This window comes from Symphalangus syndactylus, chromosome 13 (assembly GCF_028878055.3).
Source record: "Symphalangus syndactylus isolate Jambi chromosome 13, NHGRI_mSymSyn1-v2.1_pri, whole genome shotgun sequence".
Taxonomy (NCBI): domain Eukaryota; kingdom Metazoa; phylum Chordata; class Mammalia; order Primates; family Hylobatidae; genus Symphalangus; species Symphalangus syndactylus.
Genome location: NC_072435.2, coordinates 118,147,467 through 118,166,891, shown reverse-complemented (window position 1 = coordinate 118,166,891; position 19,425 = coordinate 118,147,467). Strand labels below are relative to the sequence as shown.

General features: G+C 45.4%; 1 protein-coding gene across 7 annotated transcripts in view; it reads left to right on the top strand.

The window, feature by feature from the left end:
- CLIP1 (CAP-Gly domain containing linker protein 1) overlaps positions 1-19,425 on the top strand; it is a 145,486-nt gene that overhangs the window by 8,506 nt on the left and 117,555 nt on the right. The window contains exon 1 of one of the 7 annotated variants that reach the window (XM_063614604.1): positions 5,312-6,107. The exons of the other annotated variants lie outside the window; for them this stretch is intronic. The gene's annotated coding sequence lies outside the window, so the exon portion shown is untranslated. Of the gene's footprint in view, positions 1-5,311; positions 6,108-19,425 lie in introns of those variants that run through there. 7 annotated transcript variants of the gene reach the window in all.

Sequence of the window (19,425 nt, the reverse complement as noted above, 5' to 3'; positions counted from 1 at the left end):
TAGATAGTGTGGTGGCATGATCTCTGCTCACTGCAACCTCTGCCTCCCTTGCTCAAGCGATTCTCCTGTCTCAGCCTCCTGAGTAGTTGGGATTATAGGTGTGTACCACCACACTTGTCTAATTTTTGTATTTTTAGTAAAGATGGGGTTTTGCCATGTTGGCCAGGCTGGTCTTGAACTCTTGACCTCAGGTGATCTATCTGCCTCGGCCTCCCAAAGTGCTGGGATTACAGGTGTGAGCCACCATGCCTGGCTGCTATTTGCTTTTTTAATCTTTGTGTTAGTTTTAAAGCTGAGTCTGGCCTATTTAAAAAGTTATATATAATATATCATGTATGAAGCATACATAAATACCCGCATACATAGAGAAATATCAGTGGAAATAGATCTTAGTGGTCCCCTAGCACAGTAAAGTGACAAAAGATTAAAAAAAGCTAGAGTTATGGCTCCTGGAATCTTTCTGACTTTTTTGACCATAGTACTTGTGAGAACGCGTCCCTCGTGAATCTAGGTGATGACAGCAACGGGAGCCATACAGCACTGATAGAACATCTCATGGGATTACACAGGGGATGGAGATCAGTGAAGAAATATTGGGGCTTATAAATAGTCATGACAGGAATGGAAAAAAGGACAGGCTGAATGACTTTAATATGCAATAAAACATTTAAGTAATCTCATGTGAAAGGCACATGTTTTTGAAGATGACGGAATGCTCTTATTCTGACACCTGACTCTAGAGGTGGTTTAAGTCAGTCCTATAGACAAGTCAGTGAACTTGATGGGGATATGTGGAACTGAATGGAAGAATGGAAGTGTGAACACATAACACCATGTTGGTTTTTTTTGAGACGGAGTCTCGCTGTGTCACCCAGGCTGGAGTGCAGTGGCACAATCTCGGCTCACTGCAAGCTCTGCCTCCCGGGTTCACACCATTCTCCTGCCTCAGCCTCCCGAGTCGCCTGCCACCATGCCCAGCTAATTTTTTTTTTTGTTGTTGTATTTTTAATAGAGACGGGGTTCACTTTGTTAGCCAGGATGGTCTTGATCTCCCAACCTCGTGATCCGCCTGCCTCAGCCTCCCAAAGTGCTGGGATTACAGGCGTGAGCCACTGTGCCCGGCCTTTGTTTTTTTTTGTTTTCTTTTTTTTGTATTTTTAGTGAAACGGGTTTTCACCGTGGTTTTTTTTTTTGTTTTCTTTTGTTTGTATTATAGTGAAATGGGGTTTCACCGTGGTCTCGATCTCCTGACCTCGTGATCCGCCCGCCTCGGCCTCCCAAAGTGCTGGGATTACAAGCGTGAGCCACCGTGCCCGGCCTTTTTTTGTTTTCAGATGGAGTCTTGCTCTATTGCCCAGGCTGGAGTGTCGTGGTGCAATCTTGGCTCACTGCAACCTCCACCTCCCCAGGTTCAAGCAGTTCTCCTTCCTCAGCCTCCTGAATAACTGGGATTACAGGAATTTGCTACCACTTCCAGCTAATTTTTATATTTTTAGTAGAGACAGGGTTTCACTATGTTGGCCAGCCCGGAGGGTCTCAAACTCCTAACCTCAAGTGATTCACCCTCCTTGGCCTCCCAAAGTACTGAGATTACAGGTGTCAGCCACTGCACCTGGCCTATTCTGTTACCTTTTAAATCAGCCTACTAGTTGATACTGAAACCAGTGTCTCCAGTTCCCAGCTTTATATTCTGTCCAATAAATCTTGCTTGTTAGTGCACTGATACATTGGCCCTTCTGTGGCCTGTGCCCCAAACTGTGTTTGATGGCATCACACACATTTTCCCTGTGTTCAGGGCCAAGCTTTGGGAAGCCAGAGTCAACGATGCTCTCAGGTGTCTGTAACTCGTCCTCAGCTCGCGTAGACCAGTCACTCATGCGCTTACCGGTTATTCTACCTTGGAGTGGATGCTCCTTGTTTTCATCCCCTGTGGTTTGATTCTGAGTCACGGAGCTGTTGTTAGGGCACACATTCTGATGAGTCACACAGTGTCATCATGTCATCGGACCACTCTGTGTAAATGTGCACAAGGAGTGTTCTGTATCTTATTCGGAAGACTAACAAGTTTCCCAGGTTAGAATATGGGCCAATGAAACAGTTATATGCGGCTGGGCGCGGTGGCTCATGCGGTAATCCCAACACTTTGGGAGGCCAAGATGGGTGGTTCACCTGAGGTCAGGAGTTCAAGACCAGCCTGGCCAACATGGTGAAACCCTGTCTCTACTAAAAATAAAAAAAATTAGCTGGGCGTGGTGATGGGCGCCTGCAATCCCAGCTACTCAGGAGGCTGAGGCAGGAGAATCGCTTCAACCCGGGAGGCAGAGGTTGCAGTGAGTAGAGATCCGCCATTGCACTCCAGCCTGGGTACCAGAGTGAGACTCTGTGCCAAAAAACAGACCAAAAAAAAAAAAAAGAAATGATGTCTCCTACTGTATTGGCCTTAAATCTCCAGCCACGGGTTCCTTTCATGTGCTTTGAGACGTACTTATTAAATTTTTCATCGGTAGCTCAGGCTCTGTACTGTATTTTGCTGTGAGTTTCATGTGGGTGTGTTTTCAAACTCTTTGTGCTGAGCGCTCAGTTTTACCGGGCAGTGCCTTGTGCTGCCAGCAGGGCTTCCTTATACATTATGTATCCCGTCAAATACATATTTTAAAGTTCCTCTTACTGTAAGTGCTATTTTTTCCTTTTCTATGCTAAGAACAATTAAATTATTCCCAGTTCGAGATTCAGGAGTTTTACATTTCTCTGCCCTTTTCCTCACATATGTGTTGTAATGGAGCACAAAAGATGGATGTTGCATACACAGCGGGGCCTGGGGTATTATCTGCTTGTTAGTTTTACTATCGACGCCAAGAGGAGAGCTGCTTGTATTCTGCTTTCAGTATGTATTCCAGCCTGGTGGTGTCCTATGTAGTAGCCACGAGCCACATAATCACATATTGAGCACATGAAATGTGGTGAGTCCAAATTGAGGTGTGCTAGAAGTATAAAATACACAGTGGATTTCAAAGATCTATTATGAAAAAAGAATGTAAAATGTTAATAATTTTACATTAATCACATTTGTTGTTGTTAGAGATGAGGTGATATATATTTTTTGAGATGCAGTCTCGGTCTGTCACCCAGGCTGGAATGTAGTGCTGCCACCCAGGCTGGAGTGCAGTGGTGCGATCTCAGGTCACTGCAACCTCCGCCTCCTGGGTTCAAGCTATTCTCCTCAGCCTTCCAAGTAGCTGGTATTACAGGCGCCTGCCACCACGCCCAACTAATTTTTGTATTTTTAGTAGAGATGGGGTTTCACCATGTTGGCCAGGCTGCTGTCAAACTCTTGACCTCAAGTGATCCACGTGCTTCGGTCTCCCAAAGTGCTGGGATTACAGGCGTGAGCCAGCGCATCTGGGCAGGAGATGAGGTCTTGCTCTGTTGCCCAGGCTGGAGTGCAGTGGCATGACCAGAGTTCTCTGCAGCTTCTAACTAAACTCTTGGGCTCAAGCAGTCGTCCCACCTCTGCCTCTCAATTAACTGGGACACAGGTTTGTGCCACTACACCCAGCTAATTTTTAAAAATTTTGTAGAGATGGTGTCTCACTATGTTGCTCAGGCTTATCTTGAAATCCTGAACTCAAGTGATCCTTCCACTTGGGCAGGCATGAGCCACCGTGCCCAGCCCTTGATTACATTTTGAAATAATATTTTAGATCTATTGGGCTAAATGAACTATATCATGAAAATTAATTTCACCTGTTTCTTTTTCATTTTTAAAAATATGGATACCAGAAAATTCAGAATTATACATTTGTACTGCATTATATTTCTGCTGGACAGTGCTGGTCTAGAAAGCATAATAGTGTCAACAAATGTAATTATCTATTTGAGACTCGTACCTTTTTTTTGAGAAGGAGTTTCGCTCTTGTTGCCCAGGCTGGAGTGCAATGGCGCAATCTCGGCGTACTGCAACCCCACCTCCCAGGTTCAAGCGAGTCTCCTGCTTCAGCTTCCCGAGTAGCTGGGATTACAGGCATATGCTACCACGCCTGGCTAATTTTGTATTTTTAATGGAAACGGGCTTCACCATGTCTGTCAGGCTGGTCTTGAAATCCTGACCTCAGGTGATCCTCCTGCCTTGGCCTCCCAAAGTGCTGGGATTACAGGCATGAGCCACCGTGCCCAGCTGAGACTCATACCTGTTAAATAGCACTCACTGTAGGTAGTAATTGAACAGTTTGCCCATAGCTTCATTGACCTACTTTTTTGGAGTACAGTGACGCCATCTCTGCTCACAGCAACCTCTGCCTCCCAGGTTTAAGCGATTCTCCTGCCTCAGCCTCCCGAGTAGCTGGGATTACAGGCATATGCCACCACGCCTGGCTAATTTTGTATTTTTAGTAGAGATGGGGCTTTGCTGTGTTGGTCAGGCTGGTCTTGAATTCCTGACCTCAATTGATCTGCCCACCTTGGCCTCCCAAAGTGCTGGGATTACCGTGCCTGGCCCATTGACCTACTTTTTATTAATTTGTTAATTAATAATTAGAGATGAGGTCTCACCAAGTTTCCCAGGCTGGTATTGAACTCCTGGGCTCAAAGCATCCTGCCACCTCAGCCTCCCAAAGTGTTGGGATTATAGGTGTGAACCACCATACCCACCTTTCATTAGCCCACTTTCTAAAAAAGGATCCAGGCCGGGCATGGTGGCTCACGCCTGTAATCTCAGCACTTTGGGAGGCCAAGGCGGGAGGATCACCTGAGGTCAGGAGTTCGAGACCAGCCTGACCAACATGGCGAAACCTTGTCTCTACTAAAAATACAAAATTAGCCAGGCATGGTGGCACGTGCCTGTAATCCCAGCTACTTGGGAGGCTAAGGCATGAGAATCGCTTGAACCTGGGAGGCAGAGGTTGCAGTGAGCCAAGATCGTGCCACTGCACTCCATCCTGGGCGACAAGAGTGAAATTCTGTCATCAAAAAAAAAAAAAAAAAAAAGGGTCCAGAGTTGGGAAACCCTGTAATGCTTCTGTGTTTATCAAGTGTTTTGAGTATAAGATACAGTTACTTGATGCTTTAGTTTGAAAATCACATCATTTTGCATAATTTTATGGATTCTTGTTTTGCTTTTGACTCACTTGAGAACTTTTCTGAACTCTTACTGTGTATCAAACTTTTTTAGGTTCTTTGGATGCGAAGACAAATCAAATCTCATGGAACTTAGTCATAGCATGATATGCAAACAAGACAGGAATGCGTGTGAGTCATCATTCCGTAATCGAAGCTGCCCAGTAGCTGGAGTAGTCCAGAGAAGGAAGAGAGGGCAAGAAGAGTAGTCAGAAGAGACTGCTGATGTGTCTCCTGTGTTCTTGGAGAGCCATTTCCCATGTGCCCCCACAGCCCTTCTGTGTGGCAGTGTGCTGTGCGTGGCAGTAGCGTATGGGGCCTGGCTCTGGAAACAGCCCGTACATGGGGAATGAAGCCTGTCCAAGGACTTAAAGCTCAGTTCAGCCAAGAGATGTGATGTTTTTAAATTGCGGCCCATAAATTTTTTTTTTTTTGGTTACTTTTCCGTGACATTGAATAGTTAACTTTTTTGTTTTACTCAAGAATTGAAGAAAATTTGCAAATGCCCTTCAATCTTATTTATCTTTTTCAGTCCCTTCTGTATATACAGAAATATGAATGTGAATGAAGTGGAAGGAAGAAAATCAAATAGCTTGCCCTTTCTTTAGGGGAAACAAGTCAATTTGGAAAGGTCCCAGTGTTGTGTAAGTGTTTTCAGTGGCTCAAGCCGAGGAGCTCAGGTTACACTGCATCTCCTGTGTTGGGGGTGGGGACAGCAAGTGACACAGCATAGTTACGTAACCGTGACTTCAGGGGACAGGATTAAGCTGTGAATGAACCTCCCAAACCCAGGAATATGATATGAGAACATAGCCTTTGAATTTCTGTCTCAAGTTTGACTTGAAAAATCAGCCTCAGAAACATCTTTATCTTAAGATAGACTTCCATTGCTCTCAGAACGTCTCTACCCTGACCTTCTGTTATTAAGTTCATGGACATACAGCATTTTAGAATTAGGCGGGGGCTCCAAAGTCTGCGAGTGCGGCGGTGCACAGGTAAGTCACTTCACCCGCCTGGTGCTGAATTTCCTTTGGGTCGTGCAGCAGGGCCGTGTTGAAACCTGCGTTTCTGGACGTTGTAGCTACCACGCAGCCTGTTTCTGGAAGCTTGGTGTTAAACTCCCTCTCCTGGCAGGTTAAATTCATTGCAAATTCTTCAACTCTCCTTTGCCTCCCAACAGAATTTTTAGATTTCGTAAATAAAGTGGCATTTTCATTTTGTGGATGCGGCAAAATGGACTAGAAAGGGTCTGACGTATAGAGATGTGATTTTCTTGGGGCAACGCGATGCCGCTGTGTGTGTGCCAGGAGGTGCTGAGCCTGTTCGAAGCTCTTATCAGATCTGGGTTCTTTCTTCACTGATGGCAGTGTACTTTTTACTTTGGCAAAAAGTTAGAGCCACAATCTTTCCTTTCACTTCTGAATCCTTGACCTTTTGCCTACAGGATTTGGATGTGATACTCAAAACAGGACTAGAACCGTGAAGGTATGGAGTTAGAAACAGATCTTATTTAGTATCCTCAGGTTGAAGTTGGGAATACTGAGTCGGGGAAGGGGTTATGTGAGTTGTTCAGGGTCATCCAGCTGGGATGGAATTTAGGTGTCTCACTTCCCACTTCCCAGTCCGGCTCTCTGTTCATACTTTTTTATTTATAAGAACCATGACATTTGAAAAATAAGAGTAAATATAACCTTAAGAAATCAGATGAGAATATGAAGAATATTATTGCTTTTTGTATGACTGTAATTTTCACCATTCTTGTTTTTGGGAACTGCTTGTTTTGTGGAACCTCTTGTTTCTGTAAATTGCTTAAGGTTTTTTTTTTTTTTTTTTTTTTTTGGAAATCTGGTCAGGAGGAAGGGGGATTAGATTTTATTAAAATATATATTTTCTATAATAAGTGTCTTTTTTTTTCCTTTAACTTTTTTAAAAAAGATTTTAGAGATAAAGTCTTGCTAATATTGCCTAGGCTGGACTTAATCTCCTGGGCTCAAGAGATCCTCCCGCCTCAGTCTCCAAAGTAGCCTCGGATTCCAGGCAGGCGCCACCATGCCTGGCTAATAAAAAAAAATTTTTTTTTTTTTTAGAGATGGGGTTTCACTATGTTGCCCAGGCAGCTCTCAGACTCCTGGACTTAAGTGATCCTCCTGCCTTGGCCTCCCAAAATGCTGGGATTATAGGTGTGAGCCACCATGCCTGGCCAAGCTTGTGTGTTTTAAAAACATATTTTGTTCTTACCAGTAAAATGTCTCTGCTTTTATGAAAATATAGTACTTTAATTATTCACATTATTATGCTTTTTGTGATATAAAGCATTTCCATCTTAGAGGCTCATTCTTAAAATTAATTTTTTTTTTTTTTTTAGGGGAGTCTCATTCTGTCATCCAGGCTGGAGTGCAGTGGCGTGATCTTTGCTCACTGCAACCTCCACCTCCAGGGTTCAAGCTATTCTTCTCCTCAGCCTCCCAAGTAGCTGGTATTACAGGCACCTGCCACCACGCCCAGCTAATTTTTTTTTGTTTTTTGTATTTTTTTTTTTTTTTTTTTTTTTTTTGAGACAGAGTCTCCCTGTTTCACCCAGGCTGGAGTGCAGTGGCGCGATCTCGGCTCACTGCAGGCTCCGCCCCCCGGGGTTCACGCCATTCTCCTGCCTCAGCCTCCCAAGTAGCTGGGACTACAAGCGCCTGCCACCTCGCCCGGCTAATTTTTTTTTGTATTTTTAGTAGAGATGGGGTTTCACCGTGTTAGCCAGGATGGTCTCGATCTCCTGACCTCGTGATCCGCCCGCCTCGGCCTCCCAAAGTGCTGGGATTACAGGCGTGAGCCACCGCGCCCAGCCTGTTTTTTGTATTTTTAATGGAGACAGGGTTTCGCCATGTTGGCCAGGCTGGTCTCAAACTCCTGACCTCAGGTGATCCAGCTGCCTTGGCCTTCCAAAGTGCTGCGATTACAGGCATGAGCCACCAAGCCTGGTCCCTTAAAATTAATTTATTTGAGGAATTTACTTGGGCAAGATGATTCAAAGCTCTTAAGCAAAGTTTTTATCTCTTTGCCACTGTATTACGTGAAATAAGCTTGCCACTATACCATATAAGCCCACTTATTTCAGTGGCTGAAACTGATAAGTTGATTTTCTTTTTTTTGTTTTTTTTTTGAGAAGGCATCTCGCTCTGTTGCCCAGGCTGGAGTGCAGTGGCATGATCTTGGCTCACTGCAACCTCTGCCTCCTGGGTTCAAGCGATTATCCTGCCTCAGCCTCCCGAGTAGCTGGGATTACAGGTGCGCACCTCCACACTCGACTAATTTTTGTATTTTTTTTTTTTTTTTTTTTTTAGTAGAGATGGGGTTTCACCATGTTGGCCAGGCTGGTCTTGAACTCCTGACCCTGTGATCAGCCTGCCTTGGCCTCCCACAGTGCTGGGATTATAGGCGTGAGCCACTGCGCCTGGCCGATAAGTTGATTTTCAGTTTTGGAAAAGTTTAGGATACATATTTACTGATGGGAAAATGGGGAGAGGCGATTCAGGTATCCAGACTTCTTTTTTTTTTTTTTTTTTTTTTGAGATGGAGTCTGGCTTTGTCGCCCAGACTGGAGGGCAGTGGTGTGATCTTGGCTCACTGCAACCTCTGAGATTACAGGTGTGCACCACCATGCCTGGCTAATTTTTGTATTTTTTTGTAGAGACAGATTTTTGCCATGTTGTCCAGGCTGGTCTCAAACTCCTGACCTCAGATGATCCACCCACTTTGGTCTCCCAAAGTGCTGGGATTACAGGCATGAGCCACGCACCTGACCTCTTCCATCTTTTGATTCTGTTGTCTTCAGTACATGCTTTCGAAGTTGCTGGGCTTGTCTCTATCAAGCCATTGGAAGGGCAAAGAGCATGGGGGATTGTACACAGCAGGTTCCTCTGGGCTAGGCCTAGAGTGGCACATGCCTCACACACTTCTTTTATTCCACTGGCTAGAACTCAGTCACGTGATCATACTGAACTGTAGCGGGAGCTGGGAAATACGGTGTGAATCCAGGAAGAAGAGGCCAGGCATGGTGGCTTATGCCTGTAATCCCAGCACTTTGGAAGGCCAAGGTTGGTGGATCGCTTGCACCCAGGAGTTCAAGACCAGCCTAGGCAACATGGTAAAACCCCGTCTCTCCAAAACAAAAAAAAAAAAAAGAAAAAAAAGAAAAAAAATTTGCCGGGTGTGGTGGTGTCTGCCTGTAGTCCCAGCTACTTGGGAGGCTGAGGTGGGAGGATGGCTGGAGCCTGGGAGGTCAAGGCTGACATGAGCCATGAGTGCATCACTGCAGTTCACCCTGGGCAACAGAGCAAGACTCTGCCTCAAAAAAAAAAAAAAAAAAAAAAGTCTTGGTGAACAGCTAGCCACCCTCTCCCCCTCTCCATATGTATTCACTTCCATCCTGGCTTGGCTGTGCTGCACTCTTGTTTCTGTGGAGAAAGCAGCTCAGTAGAGTCTGTTTCTTCACTCTTTCAGTTGAAGCCGTTTTACTGTGGCTCAAAAGAGTTTTTTTCTGCCTATGAAATTAATTATACCTGTTCATTAAATAAAATTTCTAGAGACTCAAGATAAAAATTACCAATGATTCCATTGAGATAATTGTTCTGAGTCTCTGTTACAGTTCCCTTCAATTTCAGAATTTTTAAGCACTTAGAAACAATAAAATGTCACTAATTCTTATTCTGTGCTGGCCTGCAAACTCCAAAATTCTTAGGAGGGAGGAAACAACAGCCTGGCCATTTTGCCTTTTCCTCACAAAGATACACAGGGCTATTCTAGAGCTGTCCCGAGGCTTTATTCTTTTGGCATTTTCAAAATGAACTTAGACATCTTAATCACTTCTCCTTAGTAAACAGGGTAAATATTGGGGCTGGTGAACTCAATAGTTTATTAGGATGGCAAGGGTAACATTTTAAGTTTATGATTTATTTCGTACTCAGTTATCAGGATTCTTTTTTCTTTCTTTTTTTTTGAGATGGAGTCTTGCTCTATTGTCAGGCAGGAGTGCAGTGGCACAATCTCTTCTCACTGCAACCTCCGCCTCCCAGGTTCAAGAGATTCTCCTGCCTCAGTCTCCCGAGTAGCGGGGACTACACGCACGTACCACCATGCCCAGCTAATTTTTGTATTTTTAGTAGAGACGGGGTTTCACCATGTTGGCCAGGGTTGTCTCGATCTCTTGACCTCATGATCTGCCTGCCTTGGCCTCCCAAAGTGCTGGGATTACAGGCGTGAGCCACCGCGCCTGGCCGGGATTCTTAAAAGTAGCCCAATTTTCCAGTAAAGAATACTAAGAAAAAGTGTTTGGAACTGAACCAAAATGAAAACTTGCATACTGGAAGTTTGCAGGTAATATAGATATGCGTACATGACTGGTGTTCAGCTATTTAGGTGGACTTGCTTGTCTCTGCTTACCTGTGTTGCTGATGCTGGTCAGCAGTGGAGAAAACTGAGATTAGATGCTGCTAATTTCAGATGGGAGGATAATTTCTTAGGAAGAAGGACATTTCTTGAGTCATCAGCTCCAGATTCCTTTAAAGTGGTGAGGTTTCAGCCCAGAGGCTGACAAACATCAGAATTCCTGTTTGTGAGGTCATCGTCATGACCTCATAGCCAGGCTGTTCAAAATGTTTTCCCAGCTTCTGGCAGGATATGAGCTGATGCCTGCCCTGATTCTACAGACACCATGAGGTACTATTTTCATATTCTAGATTTGTGTTGATTTTCTTCAACTTCTTTTTTTTTTTTTTTTTTTTTTTTTTTTTGAGACGGAGTCTCGCTCTGTCGCCCTGGCTGGAGTGCAGTGGCGCGATCTCGGCTCACTGCAAGCTCCGCCTCCCGGGTTCACGCCATTCTCCTGCCTCAGCCTCTCCGAGTAGCTGGGACTACAGGCCCCCGCCACTACGCCCGGCTAATTTTTTTGTATTTTTAGTAGAGACGGGGTTTTCACCGTGGTCTCGATCTCCTGACCTCGTGATCCGCCCGCCTCGGCCTCCCAAAGTGCTGGGATTACAAGCGTGAGCCACCGCGCCCGGCCGATTTTCTTCAACTTCTTATAGATAAAAAGTAAAGACATTGACCCAGGCCCTCTTTATTTTGCTGAAAGATATCGTATAATGATGAGAAAATAATTGTGAATATCCTCTGGCAGGACTTTTAAAAGCAGAAACTCCATAGTTGAGTAGAACATGTTTTTACTGTGTGTTTGTGATTAGTCAGTGGCTCTATTTGCTATGGAATTTACTATCCATTTTTTCTGCAAATAAACATCGTTTTTTCTTCTGTGAAAAAGTAACAGTTTGAAACGATTAGACTAGGTTATCAGTGGCAGAAATTCTTTATGACCCAGAGGTCTCAAGTCAGATGCATCACAATCGAGAAGTTGTCACCATCTGTTTTTGATTATTTTACCTTGTGCCGTTTATGCCTGTTTCATTTGGAGTTGGAAGAAAAGGTGTTGGTTCTTACAAATATTCAGAAACCTAGTCTCTGAGGGTTAATATTAACTTTTTAAAGGATTGTCCTTTATTTTTGAGCCGGAGTCTTGCTCTGTCACCAGGCTGGAGTGCAGTGATACAATCTCGGCTCACTGCAACCTCCGCCTCCTTGGGAGCTGGGATTATAGGCGCACACCACCACACCCAGCTAATTTTTGTATTTTTAGTAGAGACGGTGTTTCGCCATGTTGGGCAGGATGGTCTCGATCTCCTGATCTCGTGATCCGCCCACCTCGGCCTCCCAAAATGCTGGGATTACAGGCCTGAGCCACTGTGCCTGGCCTAAAGGGTTGTCCTTCTTTAAGTAAATAAAAACTTGGAAAACCCTGTGTTTCTGTATGCTGGGTGCAAACACTTGATAAATTGTCCCTTTCCATCTTTTTTTTTTGTTTTTTTGAGACAGGGTCTCACTCTGTTGCCCAGGCTGGCGTGCAGTGGCGAAATCGTGGCTCACTGCAGCCTCTGCTTCCCGGCTTCAAACAATTCTTGTGCCTGAGCCTCCAGAGTAACTGGGATTATAGGCACATGCCACCACGCCCAGCTAATTTTTTTGTATTTTTAGTAGAGACGGGGTTTCACCGTGTTGGTCAGGCTGGTCTCAAACTCACCTCAAGTGATCCGCCCTCCTCAGTCTCCCAAAGTACTGGGATTACAGGCGTGAGCCACCGCGCCTGGCCCCTTTTCATCTTTTATTTAAATAATGCAGTACGTAAACAATGGAACTTTTTTCTAAGTTTGACTGTGAGTTTAAGTGGAGAGGTGATGCACCGCCTCCCAAATAATAATTTTCTTATTGCTTTGCACTCATAAAGCATGTCAGTGTCAGACATCACATCCTGTTTTTTTGAGGTAGACTGTGCTTTTAAAAGCATTGCCCTGTGTGTTCTCTGTTTTTTCCTCGTCCGAAACAGTCACATGTCCCTATTTTCTTAAATACATAAGACTTAGAATCTTTTTTTTTTTTTTTTTTTTTTTTTTTGGAGACAGAACCTCACTCTGTTGCCCAGGCTGGAGTGCAGTGGTCTGATCTCAGCTAACTACAACTTCGGCCTCCCAGGTTCGAGTGATTCTCCTGGCTTAGCCTGCTGAATAGCTGGGACTACAGGTGCACACCACCACACCCAGCTAGTTTTTGTAGTTTAGTAGAGATGGGGTTTTCACCTTGTTGTCCAGGCTGGTCTCAAACTACTGACCTCACGTGATCTGTCCGCCTCAGCTTCCCAAAGTGCTGGGATTACAGGTGGGAGCCACCGTGCCCAGCCAAGATCTAGACTCTTAAAACACTTACTTTCTTAGAGACTAAGAGCCCTTTATGGGTCCACTAGGTGTATGCCCAATCAAATGTCTCTCTTTAACTGGGATGTCTTTAAGATAGCTTTGTAGAAATGAGCCATCCTGTACACATAAGTTCTAAGAACTTGAAATTGCCAATCTGGCTGGGCACGGTGGCACATGCCTGTAATCCGAGCATTTTGGGAGGCCGAGGCGGGCAGATCACTTGAGGTCAGGAAATCGAGACCCTCCTGGCTAATATGGTGAAACCTCGTCTCTACTAAAAATACAAAAAATTAGCTGGGCGTGGTGGCACACGCCTGTAATCCCAACTACTTGGGAGGTTGAGGCAGGAGAATAGCTTGAACCTAGGAGGTGGAGGTTGCAGTGAGGTGAGATCATGCCACTATACTCCAGCCTAGGTGACAGAGTGAGACTCCATCTAAAAAGAAAAAAAAACAAGATTGCCACTCTGCAGTGAATTTTAGCCACAGGGATAATATTTAACTGCTTTAGATCAAGTTTCATTATTAAAAACATTTCTGGCTGGGTGTGGTGGCTCACACCTGTAATCCCAGCACTTTGGGAGGCCGAGGCGGGTGGATCACTTGAGGACAGGAGTTCAAGACCAGCCTGGCCAACATGGCGAAACCCTGTCTCTACTAAAAATACAAAAAATAGCCGGGGGTGGTGGCGTGTGCCTGTAGTCCCAGTTACTCGGGAGGCTGAGGCAGGAGGATTGCTTGAGCCTGGGAGGTGGAAGTTGTAATGAACTGAGAGTGGGCCACTGCACTCCAGCCTGGGCAACAGGAATGAAACCCTGTCTCAAAAATAAAAAACCAAAAAACAATTTTTGTGCTTTTAGTATGTATTCTTATTTTTTTTTTTGAGACGGAGTCTCGCTCTGTTGCCCAGGCTGGAGTGCAGTGGCACCATCTCAGCTCACTGCAAGCTCCGCCTCCCGGGTTCACGCCATTCTCCTGCCTCAGCCTCTCCGAGTAGCTGGGACTACAGGCGCCTGCCACCACGCCTGGCTAATTTTTTTTTTGTATTTTCAGTGGAGACGGGGTTTCACCGTGGTCTCGATCTCCTGACCTCGTGATCCGCCCGCCTCGGCCTCCCAAAGTGCTGGGATTACAAGCGTGAGACACCGCGCCCGGCCTAGTATGTATTCTTATTAGGGAGAATAGAAGTGAATCTTTAACCTTTGAATTCACATTCACCTTGTAAGATCTCTTTCCCGGAAGGGTGGTTCCTGAGATGTGGTCTGAGTGGGAGCGGGGGTTGGAGCGGGAGGGATTCTCGAGCCGGCTTGCCGTGGTGCTTTTCTGGGGCTCCTGGCACAGTGACCGCCCTTTGTGCTTTGCGTGAAGTGTTGTGCAGCACTAACTGCACCACCAAGCTGTGGGATTCATTGCTGGGGTCCTGTTTTGTTTTCGTTCAAGATCCTGGTAACTCACTCACTCTCTTCTACCACAAGTCAGTTTTTTCCTTATGTGGATGTTTTGAATATTCTTACCTTAATGAGGCAGGTTATAGGGGATTGCTTATTAAAAGGAATAAATACAGAAAGCATATTTTTATGTTTTGAGAAGGCTATGGTCTTGAACTGTATGTATACCCAACCTCAGGTTTCCTTCTTTTTTTTTTTGAGACGGAGTCTCGCTCTGTCGCCCAGGCTGGAGTGCAGTGGCACAATCTCGGCTCGCTGCAAGCTCCGCCTCCCGGGTTCAAGCCATTCTCCTGCCTCAGCCTTTCCGAGTAGCTGGGACTACAGGCGCCTGCCACCACGCCTGGCTAGTTTTTTTTTTTTTTTTTTTTTTGTATTTTTAGTAGAGACGGGGTTTCACCGTGGTCTCGATCTCCTGACCTTGTGATCCGCCCGCCTCGGCCTCCCAAAGTGCTGGGATTACAAGCGTGAGCCACCGTGCCCGGCCAGTTTCCTTCTTTCTTTTGTTTTGTTTTTAGAGATGGGGCTCGATCTATCGCCCAGGCTGGAGTGCAGTCATGTAATCATAGCTCACTGCAGTCTTGGCCTCATGGGCTCAAACCATTCTCCTGCCTCGGCCTCCTGAGTAGCTCGCTCTGTAGGCGTGATCCACCACACACAGTTAATTTGTATTTTTTTGTAGAGATGGCGGTCTCATTGTGTTGCCCAGGCTGGTCTCAAACTCTGGGACTTAAGCAATCCTCTCACCTCAGCCCCCTAACGTGCTAGGATTACAGGTGTGAACCACTGTGCCTGGCTTGGAAGACAGATTTTTATGTAATTTACTGTTCAAATAATGTGTAGTGATAAGTGATATCTGAGAGGAAAATGAGGAGCTTGGATTCTTAGAATTAGTAATCCAACTAACATTTGTGATTCTTGTATGGATTGGTGGTGGTGCATTCAAATGGTGTTCCAACTATCTGAAACATCCCTCAGGTGCTGTTTTCCAGGCATTGAGGCTATGGCAGTATCTAACGCACTAGATACTAAAACTTGACTTATGGAGGGTAAAACACATTTTTGTGTTGTTGGGAGGAAGAATAGTCCTACTTTGAGGAATACTGAATTTGACATCCCAAATGTCATTTATTTTTCATGTCATAAAGCTGACATGAAGTTCTTCTTCTTATTTTATTTATTATTATTTTTTGAGACGAAGTCTTGCTCCTGTGCCCCAGGCTGGAGTGCAATGGTGCGATCTCAGCTCACTGCACCCTCCACCTCCTGGGTTCAAGCGATCCTCCTGCCTCAGCCTCCCGAGTAGCTGGGATTACAGGCACCCGCCACCACACCCAGCTAATTTTTTTATTTTTAGTAGAGATGGGGTCTCACCATGTTGGCCACGCTGGTCTTGAACTCCTGACCTCAGGTGATCCGCCCACCTCAGCCTCCCAAAGTGCTGGGAATACAGGTGTGAGCCACTGCACCTGGCCTTGTTCTTCTTTTTGTTAGATGGAGTCTCACTTTGTCACCCAGGCTGGAATGCAGTGACATGGTCTCAGCTCACTGCAAACCCTGCCTCCTGGATTCAAGCATTCCTCCTGCCTCAGCCTCCTAAGTAGCTGGGATTACAGGTGCCCACCACCACATCTGGCTAATTTTTGTAGTTTTAGTAGAAATGGGGTTTCGCCATGTTGGCCAGGCTGGTCTCAAACTGCCAACCTCAAGTGATCTGCTCGTCTCGGCCTCCCAAAGTGTTGGGATTACAAGTGTGAGCCACCACGCCCAGCCGGAAGTGTAAACCTTTTAATGAGCAGGAAGAGAAATGATTGTATGGCTGAGCAATCTGTTCATGGAGCCCTATTCCCTGGTACGTAGTTGGGGCTTTGAAGTAGATCTCCCTGCTTCTCATATTCGAGGGAGTACAAGCAAAGCAGTAGCTGTTTTTGACTCTTTGGAAGTGACTTAAGTTCTAGAAATAAACATTTTATTCTTTTTTTTTTTTTCATACCTCATCCGGCAGAAGAGAGATAAACATTATACAAATGGTTCTTGACTTGAAAAAAAATGGTCTAACCGTGGTATCAGTCAATGGTGTAAGTAGTGGATTCTGGGGGTTAATGTGTAGGTATATTTTGTCACATTATAGTTTGGAAAGCAAGATTATGTGACTTTTAAAAGCAAATGATGCCAGGCACAGTGGCTCACGCCTGTAATCCCAATGCTTTGGGAGGCCGAGGTGGGCGTATCACTTGAGGCCAGGAGTTCCAGACCAGACTAGCCAACACGTCCAAACTCCACCTCTACTAAAAATGCAAAAATTAGCCGGGCATGGTGGCGCATGCCTGTAGTCCCAGCTACTCGAGAGGCTGAGATAGGAGAATCGCTTGAACCCAGGAGGTGGAGGTTGCAGTGAGCCGAGATTGTGCCACTGCACTCCAGCCTCGGTGCAGAGCGAGACTCCGTTTCAAAAAAAAAAAGAGAAATATCTGAGACTGGGTAATTTATTAGAAAAGAGATTGAATTGGCTCACAGTTGTGCAGCCTGGAGAGGAAGCATAGCAGCATCTGTTTCTGAGGAGGCCTCAGGAAGCTTCTAATCATGGTGGAAGGCAAAGGGGGAACACCTGTTCCAGGAGTGAGAAAGAGAGTGGGGGAGAGGAAGTGCCACACACTTTTAAATGACCCACCCTGCAAGAACTCAGTGTCACAAAGACAGCACCTAGCCATGAGGGGTCTGCCCCCATGACCCAAACACCTCCCACCGGGCCCCACCTCCAGCGCTGGGGTTTACAGTTCAACATGAGATTTAGCAGGAGACAGATATCCAAACTGTATCACTCCCCAACTACATTATACATTCTTTTTTTTTTTTTTTTTTTTTTGAGACAGGATCTTATTCTGCTGTGCTGGCTGGAGTGCAGTGGCGCGATCTCGGCTCACTGCAACCTCTGCCTCCTGGGTTTAAGCAATTCTCATGCCTCAGCCTCTTATGTAGCTGGGACTACAGGCATGTACCACCACGCCTGGCTAATTTTTGGATGTTTACTAGAGATGAGGTTTCGCCATGTTGGCCAGGTTGGTCTCGAACACCTAACCTCAAGTGATCTGCCCAGTTTGGCCTCCCAAAGTGCTGGGATTACAGGCGTGAGCCACCGCACCCAGCCGTTTATAAATTCTTTGGGCTTAGATGTCTGTCATATAGTTTTCTGTCATCTGTAGCAAGCACCAGCTGTAATTTTGGTTTGGTATTGGATATACCCCAGCTGGTTTGTAGAGTCATCTAAATACTTGAGACTATTTTTCTCATTCATTTTATTTAGTAAGCATTGTTTATAAAGTGCTGGGTAAAACATAAAGGTGACTAAAATACAGTTTCTTCCCTTGAGAGATTTCTAGTGTGGTGGAATCTGTGAGCTACACATGTGGCCAAGTGTGCAAGGGGCTATTGCAGAGGCACAGACTTACCATGGGTAGTGGAAGGATGAACAGATTTTCATTGCGAGGACTGGAGTAAGTTTTTTGGGGCAGATGAATGCCTGAGTTTGCCCTTGAGCCAAGTTTCAGCAGCTGAAGACCACAAGACTTGGGAAGGACATTCGAAGCAAAGGGGACCCCCAGCCTTGAAAACATGGAGGAGGGGAAGCAGGAAGGCTGCTGTAGAGGTGTTGGGGAAGTCAGTTGGACCTCAGATTACTTCTTGATGAATAACTTAGCAGTGGTTCTCAAACTTTAGCATCCGGCCTGAGTGCAGTGGTTCACGCCTATGACCCCAGCACTTTGGGAGGCTGAGGCAGTAGTATTACTTCAGCCCAGGAGTTTAAGACCAGCCTGGGCAGCACAGTGAGACCCAGTCTCTACAAAAAAGAAATACAAAATAATTACCTAGGCTTGGTCGCACACGCCTGTAGTCCCAGCTACTCAGGAGGCTGGGGTTCGTGAATCACTTGAGCCCAGAATTTGAAGGGTGCGGTGAGCTACGATTGTGTTACTGCACTGTAACCTGGGTGACAGAGCAAGACCCTGTGTCTGAAACAACAGCAACAGTAAACTTGAGCATCCAAATCACCTGAAGGCTTATTAAAATACAGATAGCTGGTTGGGTGCGGTGGCTCACTCCTGTAATCCCAGCACTTTGGGAGGCTGAGGCAGGCGGATTATGAGGTCAGGAGATGGAGACCATCCTGGCTAACAGGGTGAAACCCCATCTCTACTAAAAATACAAAACATTAGCCGGGTGTGGTTGCGGGTGCCTGTGGTCCCAGCTAATTGGGATGCCGATTCTGTACATTTTGAGAACCTCTGCTGTAGAACCAGTGCTTCTGATGACTGCCTTATAGAAATGCATGTTTTATGTATAGTTGACTCTTGAACAACACGAGTTTGAACTGTGCCACCACACCCAGCCCTCTGACATTCTTAAAAACGAATGAGGTCTCTAAAGAGCTTTTGTTTATGTATGTTATAGCTGTTAATATTTACCATATTAGAAATTAAAACTTGAGAATATTTAAAAATATTAATTCATTAGAAATAATAATAGGCCAGGTGCAGTGGTTCACGCTTTTAATCCCAGCACTTTGGGAGACTGAAGCAGGAGGATCGCCTGAGCCTAGGAGTTCCAGACCAGCCTAGGCAACATAGCAGACCGCACTTCTACAAAAAAATAAAAATTTGGCCAAGCATGGTGGTGTGTGCCTGTAGTCTCACCTGCTCGGGAGGATGGCTTGAGTCCAGGAGGTTGAGGCTACAATGAGCTGTGATCGTGCCACTGCACTCCAGTCTGGGTGTCAGAGCAAGACCTTGTTTCTAAAAAAAAAAAAAAAAATATATATATATATATATATAAAAATGAAAAGGCATGTATTCAAGAGTTGAAATTTAACAAATTATTTATCTCCTTTATGAAATGCTTCATCACACTCTTAAGTGACAGCAGTGCCCCCCGCCTCCACAAGCAGTCATGATGTAAAATACAGAAAAGAATAGTTCAATTTGGTTCCATTGCCTTGAAACAGCATGTACAGTTCTTATCCAGCATTGCTTTTGTACCATCAGTGCAAGTGTCAACGTAGTGAAAAAGGAAAATGATGTC